The 8261-nt window shown below is 37.1% G+C and overlaps 1 long non-coding RNA gene across 1 annotated transcript; it reads left to right on the forward strand.

Annotated features, from left to right (window-relative positions):
* The first annotated feature begins 4928 nt into the window (after window positions 1-4928).
* Window positions 4929-7031, forward strand: LOC131599225 (uncharacterized). Its single transcript, XR_009282645.1, has 2 exons — window positions 4929-4991; window positions 6729-7031. It is a non-coding gene; the product is annotated as an uncharacterized LOC131599225 (long non-coding RNA).
* The last annotated feature ends 1230 nt before the right edge of the window (window positions 7032-8261 follow it).

Raw genomic sequence — 8261 nt, forward strand, 5'->3', positions numbered from 1 at the left:
CAAAGCAAAAACCTTTCCTCCCGATTGGTTCTTCTTGGGCTTAGGACAATTAGGACTGATGTGACCCTCTTCGCCACAGTTGTAACAAGTCACAACCCTCTTCTTGCAGTCAGCAATTCCCGTTTTAATTTATTGAGGGTGTTAAAAATTAAGAGCCATAGGGTTTAATATACCTATTATTAAACTCGCTCTCTTATAAAATTCCCTTATAAATTAGCCAAATTGAAATAAGGGTGTAAATAGCAAATCTTTCTAATAATACTAGGCCCACTCACATTCTTTAAAGCCTTTTATGAATGTTAATTTTCTAAAAAAAAAGAAGTTAATGTTTATTTAAAGTTTTTAAATTAATATGTTAATATTGTTATTAAAGGTTGTCATTTTGATTTTAACATTTTACTATTCTTTTTATTATATATTATTAATGCTAATCCTATTGTTATGATTTATTAGTATTTCAACCTTTAATATTAATTAAATGTTACTGTTAATTATTAAACATTATTATCAATAGTATTATTATGTTATTATTACTGATTTTAGGTTAATGGGTGATTGGCTGGTTGGATTAATGAAATGGGCCAAGTATGGTGGGCCATGCCTGGATCAGGAGTTGGACCGGGTCAAACTGACCCGGGTCCTATTTGTGGTGTCGTTTTCTTTTACCTCCCCGTTTCACTTGGGAGGACGGCACGCTAAACCCTTCACGCGAAATTTGGAAGGAGAATGCGCCCGTGGCGGGATGAATTTTGTTTCAGTTCTTCCTACGATATCACACGAACTTTCTTATTGGTCCTACGAGTAGGAAAGGGGAAAAAAGATCTCAACTAAACCCTAGGAGTTTGCTAAGTGTGGGGATTTCACCTAGACTAGAAATTCTGGAGTCCGGGGGGTCGGTTATACATAGGGAAGTGTTTAAACACCCTACATATCTGTAGTACTCTACAGGAACCTTCTCCGTGTCATTGTGATTGTGTTTGCTGCTAATGATTGGGAAAGTTTCTCCTTTGTATTAGGAGAAGGAATTGAATTGATTTTAAAAGACAGACAGACAGACAGACTGACTATTTTTGGTATTTTATTAGCTCGCTGAGATTCCTTGTGAACCTCATGCCTACATATCCCTATTGGAAGTCAGAGCTTAATGTAGTTCGGGGAACTAACTAGGGAAATTACTTATTTTTGGTGCCTTGCTTGAAGCTCAAGGTTGAAGCTTGGAATTAAATCTCTGTTTACAGTAAAGAGACATGAAATCATCTTTACAGAGAAGTATTAGTACTATTCTACCACAAACATTTAAAGGAGTGACAGAATAACTGAATTCATTTCATTCAAGAGGGGGGCCTTACTTGTGTATATGCAAGTATACCAGTCAAATGCCTCTTAAATGAAAGAAAGTTGCTCATCCAAATTAGGGAAAGTTACCACATGTCTGGGTTTTACTGCCAGCTCATGCCTTTCAAAATCCTAAATGGGAGACTTGATTAAAATTGAAATTGGAATGTTTGTTTGTTTGAATGTGGTAGAGTAGTAAAAATATCTCTCTATAGAGATAAGCTATGTCTATCTACTGTATAAAAGATTTGACTTTAGCTGGCTTGTATGAGGCCCAAGCTTGAGGCTTTTTGATTGATTAATTATTATTATTGATTCTGGGAGATGACTCCACTGGGGATTAATTACAGGGTATTTTTGTGTTCTGTACAAAGCCCAGAATTGAGGCTGACTCTACTTAGGGAGACTCTATTTATGTGCCTTGTACAAAGCCCAAGGTTGTGGCTAACTGTTGAGGATAATTGAATGAATGACTCTATTTTATGTGCCTTGTACAAAGCCCAAGGTTGTGGCTAACTCTAGCTAGAAAAAAGAACATTATTTTCTGCCTTGTACAAAGCCCAAGGTTGTGGCTGACTCTTAAATAAACTGAGTATGGATGACTCTATAGGGAAAAGATCCTAGGTGTTAGGAATCTTTGACACATGAAAATATGGTTTATCTGCCTTGTACAAAGCCCAAGGTTGTGGCTACTGAATGATGAAGAACTCACTGGGGAGACTCTATTATCTGCCTTGTACAATGCCCAAGGTTGAGGCTGACTCTTGACAGGGGAGTTTTATTGTTTGGGTGCCTTGTTTGGAGCCCAAGGTTGAGGCTAACTATTTTTGTTGGTTTTGACTCTACTGAGGAAGTTTTATTTATTAAAAGACTGTTTTTCTTTGGAAGCTAACCCTTTCCAGGGATTTTGACTCAGCTGGTGAATTTGTCTGTTAAAAGACTGACTTTATCATGTTTTTGGAGGCTGACCCTTTCCAGGGGTTTTGACTCTTTTTGGGGAAATTATCTCCTAAGAGAAATGAATCTTTATTTTTTGACATTTTAATAATTGACTTTGGAGGCTAACCCTTTCCAGGGGTTTTATTAACATGAAGGAATGTGTGGAAGCTAACCCTTTCCAGGGAATTTTGTTAACATGAATGGCAGAAAGATTATCTAATGGAGACTTCTTGTTTAAAGCCCAAGATGAAGGCTGACACATGCTGAGATGAAAATAAACATAGATCCTAGACTCTGCTAAGGAAGATTGATGAAGATAAGGGTGACAGAGACTGTCCATGTCTCTCATTCCAAAAGGTGTACTCAATGCAAAATTGAGACAAACTTAGCTTGTTTAAAGTTTGGTTTAAATTGGAAGAAACTCACCAGGGTAGGCTAAAAGGTGACTAAAGACCTGTTCCTATGTTTATAAGAAACCTAATGGGTCCTTGTATACAAGCTCAAGAGGAAGCTGGAAATGCTTTTAAGAAGCCTGTGGGTCCTTGTACAAAGCCCAAGAGGAGGCTAGTCGAGGGTCCTTGTTATAGCACAAGAGAAAGCTATGTAGTTTTGAACTTATTTTGGCTCTAAGCAAATGGGTAAGAGGTTTCACCGGGAATAATTCCTCTTTGGGTGGATGTGTCCTATATTTTTGGATTCTAAGGTTTTTGCCAAGATGTTTCACCGGGAATAATTCATCTTGGGGGTTTGAACTACAGATCTCTAATTAGGAAAGAGCCTTCACCGGGAAGACATTCTCAATCCTAGGTCATATTCCTATAATATATATATATATAGTTTAACTGTCCTAAGGTTTATACTCAAACGTAGTTCTAAACTAATATATATGCACAATTTATATTTGACAGTAATTTAAATAAAGACTGTAAATTGAAAGCTTGTAAAGCCTAACCTGGATGGAGTGGAGGCCTTTGAAGAAGTATGTACAAAGCTTTACCAGCAATTGATGGATAATAGTTGAATATATATATGATAAACAGTTAATGGTTTTTGAAAACAGAAGAAGTGAAGATGGACAAAGGTCACATAGGTATCTGAAGAGTTTCACCGGGAATAATGCCCTTCAAATACCAGAAGAATGTTTTGAAAACAGAAAGAAGATTTTGAAAATACAGTTTTGAAAACAAGCTAAGAAGAGAAGAAAGTGTTGGGACTTATACTCTATTAGAGGCCCACTGAAAATGATTTACTGTTTATGAGAAACAGTTGAAAATGATTTGAAATGATTACTGTTATGAAAACAGTTGATTGATTACTGTTGTGAAAACAGTTGAATGAGTTTTAGGCTTACCTCGAAGAATGAGAAATTTGGATTTCTGAGTTTGAGGTGTTACCTTGATCCTCAAATGATGTGCTTGGAATAAGTTAGGATCTCAACAGACGTTGAGCATCCACACCAGCAGAATAAGAAACGTCGGGTAAGCACGCAGCTTAAAACATTCCAAGATCACCAGTAATTGTTTATGGACTTCTACAGCAAATGGAAGACCAAACAAAACAGACAAAGCCCGAAGACGACGGAGAAATAATCTCGAAGTCTCGGATGAAGTGAGAAAATTCAAGTAATGTGCAACAGTAATCAAAATAGAAATTTAAATGATTAACTACACAAAATTATATGAAAATATCAAATTCAAACAAAATTAATCTAAAGAAAGATATTTTTTGTAGTTTTTATGAAAAGGAGAAAATAATTAGAGAACATAAACTTAAATATGTATCTAATATATATTTTTTTGGAGTTTTTAATAAGGATTAGAAAATTAAATTAAATCCTATATTTAATTAAAATACTAAGTTTTATTTATAATAATATTTTTAAATAAAATTAAAGAGACCATTAAAAAAAACTAGCAATGGGCCAAGGAGGTGTTAAAAACAAAATGGGGGTGCAGCCCAATATGTGACTAAGCTAAATGATAATTAAAAAAAAACATGGACCGGACCGGGTCGGGTCAGTGTGACCCGGATCCGTCTTAGCATAAGAGTTTGGTTCTAAAAAAAACCCTAAAACAACACATAGAGGCAGCGCCTCTTTCTCCTTCCTCTCTCACGTATTTTTTCTGAAAAAAACAAAGCTTGAGAACAAACTCTTTCTTCTCTCACACCGAATCAACAACAACAGAAATCTCACACTCTCCCTCCGTCGCTGCTCTCACCTCTCTCGCGAGTTCACTCTCTCAACAACAAACTCGGTTTCTCTCCCTGTGAAACAATAACAACGACGGTCGCTCCTAGCGATTCTCGGCCCCCTTGCTCTCACGGACAACAACCAGCGGCCTTTTCTCCATTTCTTGCTCTCAACGACAACAAAAACAACTCCTCAACGGAAGTTTCACGGCGGCCATGGAAGAATTGTAACACCCCATATTTTCTAATTTTAATTTAATTGGAAATTAAATTATTATTTAGAGATAATTTAGTATTTGGTTGAATTATATGGAAAATGATGAAATATTGGCATTGGGCCTAGAGTGGTGGTTAGCAGCAAGGGGGTGTTAACTAAGCAAGCCCATTATAATATTTTATTTTATTTTTCATAAAATAAAGGAATTGGGAAAAGAGGAGAGGAAAGGAGACAGACTCTGAGAAAGGGAGAACACGTGAAAGTGAGAAGGGCCAAAGGGGAAGAAGACCTTCGAAGATTCGACTCTGAGGTAAGGGGGGATTCTTCGGGTTAGTATTCCTTATGTGATTGTAGGTAGTATGATTGATTAGGATTGTTATCTAGTTCAATCGTACGTGTCGGGTTTGGGATTTATGTTAGGTTTTGATGAATTGTATGAACTACATGATTTTGTTGATATTCATGTTATATGTGTTAATACTTGTATAAAACTTGTCTGAAATATGTTATGATGTGCAAAATGATGATAATTGTGTGCTATGTTCGTATGTACCTGAAATTGGGGTTATGGGATAGGGTAAAAGTTGTCAAAATATTGATTCTGGCTGTGCAGGTACGTAGGAACCGGTTCCCATGTGGGACGAACCGGTTCCCCCTTGTAAAAACAGAGAAATATGGATTCTGGGTAGCTGGGAACCGGTTCCCATGTAGGGACAACCCGGTTCCCCATAGTAAAAATCAGAGACGTGACTTTGAAGCTGCCAGGAACCGGTTCCCACGTAGGGACAACCCCGTTCCTGCAGCACTTTTTCTAAAAATGTTTTATCTTTAAAAACCCGTAACTTTTGATCCGTGTATCTGTTTTATGTGCCGTTTGGGGCGTTGCGAAGCTAATGAGATGCTTTATCTGATGAATTGATAAAATGGGCAATAGACAACTTTACTTTTAAACTCGATTTAATTATTAATGAATTGAAAGATAGTATATGTATATGTGCTTATATATATGACTATTGATGCATGTATTTGTGTTGGTGATGAGATTGTGATATCCATTGAGTGATGTTAGTATATAACATGTCGTAGATGATATATGTTTTGTGATTATGTTGTTGGGTTGCTTTGACAATTTGTTACATTGTGTGCAATGATGATGGATATAACGATGTTTGATCGTGGTGATGATTGGTGATTGTGAATATTAATATATTGTTAATATTAATATGTTGGTTATGGTGGCAATTAACATTAATATGATGTGTATGTTAATTGTGAGGATGTAGTGTACATATGTGAATGATTGTATATGTATGATGATGATGATTGATGATTGTGAATATTAATATGTTGTTAATATTAATATGTTGGCTATGGTGGCAATTAACATTAATATGATGTGTATGTTAATTGTGATGATGTGATGTATGAATGTGAATGATTGAATGATGCTTATACATGTACATACTTGTTGTGACCTTATTGGTAAGAGGTGTTAAGCGATGTTAAGCATCGGAATGATGATGATGTATGAAGATGTAAGTATGTGTCATGTGTGCATTATTCATAAATCATTTGCATTGGAAGGCTAATTCCCATTGTGTGGAGATTAGCGGGAAGTCATCGTGTGCCCATGTGGGGTGTGAGCGATGAGGCAGTAGTCGTGTGCCCATGTGGGGTGTGAGCGACTAGAGGGCAGTATCAAAGAGAGAAGTCCTGTGATATGATTCACGAATTTTGGTACCACATGCATAGTGTCAGTTGCATCATATGCATTGGTGATAACATGATTGGATGAGATCCAGTGTTATGCCTTGGTGTGTTTACATGATTGATGTGTTGAGAAAATGATGTTAATATGACTTGATCCTTGATGAAATTGATGAGTTGTGGGCCGATGGCCAATATTGTTGGATGATGCTTGCTTGTTGTAATAATTCCGATTATATGTAAGATTGAGTGGATGATAATTACTATGAGATTTTATTGCTTATGATTGCATAATGCTTATTAATTCGAATGAAACTCACCCTTACTTTGATGATTTCAGATTAAGGATGTAGCGGCGTCTTGATTGGGTGAAGATAGCTTGTAAGCTAGCCCGTAGTTCGTGTCGAGTCATGCTCTGATTGTAACACTGGGGAACGATAGTTTAGAGACGAATGATTATGTCGGTCTTGTTGTTTTATGATTGTTTTATAATAACTTGCATGGATAATGAATATGCAATGTTATGGATTATTGTCCGCTGTGTTGAACATGAATTGTAATTATGTTAAGTGGTTCCTCGTGTAGCATGACAAATGACTATGGTATTTTTCTGTTAAAGAAGTTGTGACATCCTTGTATTTCATGTTTACTCTGAATATTATTCTATTTTCCGCGGGGGTTTAGAAGGGTGTTACAATAGTGGTATCAGAGCCTGGTCGGTCCGTCCGGCCAAATGTCGAGTCTGTTGAGTTGCACGACAGTTGAATACTGTCGGCATATTATCCCTTGGTATGCGACATGTGAGTGGATCACTGTCGGTACTTGGTTTTTGTTGCGGAAGTTGGTTTGAAACAAGTGGGGGAGAAGCTTCGCTTCTCGGTTATGTTTCAGTTGTAAGATGATTAATTCAATAGGCAGTTGTCGGCAACAGCGTGAGGGTCGTTGGAGTGTTGTTTTCTGAATCGAAGGTGACTTGAAATTATGACGTGACTGGTAATTAAGTTGGAACATATTGAAGGAAGATGTTTAGAGGTAATTGATGATTATTTGTAGGAGAGGAAATTAGGAAGTTGCAATGTATCAGCTCTGCTGAGGGGCTGCGAAGTTGTCAGTTGAGTAGCCGTGCATCTCGGAAGAGGTTCAGTTGCAAGTTTGCAAAGAGGATTGTTGTCGTAATGTTTCAGAAATCGCACTTCGGCAATGGGATGTGTTGCTCAAGTTATAAGAATGTTTAGAAGTGAAGAGATATGATAAGGGGTTGTTTGGAATATGATCGAGTTGAAGAGAATGAGTTTTGGAGTGAAATTTTCATAAGCAAAACGCAGGAAAATTGCTGAATAGCTGCAGAACTTCGAAAAAAATCATAACTGGAGTTCTGGACATCCGATTTGAGTTCCGTTTGAAGCGTCGGAAAGCTAACGAGATGAACTTTGTTATAAAAATGGTTGCAGAAGCTGTAACATGTTTAATTGTGTCAGGATGATGTTAGAAAGAGGTGAAGTTACGGTTACCCTTGTCCTAAGAACTAGATTGTTCGTTGGTGCGACATGGGATGTCAGCGTCAGAGTTGAACGGATTGAAAGAATAATGAGAAGGCTTGTTGTGAAGCAACTTTAGGAATAGGTGTTCCAATTGAAGAGTTTGGAGATATTGTATAGAATGTCGCAGCATGGTGTCGGTGTTGCAAATTTGGATAACGATTGGAAACGTCCGTATCTTGAGCTCTGAATGTCGGATTAATGTGTTGTTTGAACCCACGAAGATGAGAGATTATGTTCTACCTTATGGAAGAGTTATAAATACCATAGAGTGGTCCTATGAGGAGATATTATGATGTCGGTTAAGGAAGCATGAACAAGTGTCGAATAGGGAT

The sequence above is a fragment of the Vicia villosa genome, linkage group LG4 (assembly GCF_029867415.1).
Source record: "Vicia villosa cultivar HV-30 ecotype Madison, WI linkage group LG4, Vvil1.0, whole genome shotgun sequence".
In the NCBI taxonomy this organism is placed as follows: domain Eukaryota; kingdom Viridiplantae; phylum Streptophyta; class Magnoliopsida; order Fabales; family Fabaceae; genus Vicia; species Vicia villosa.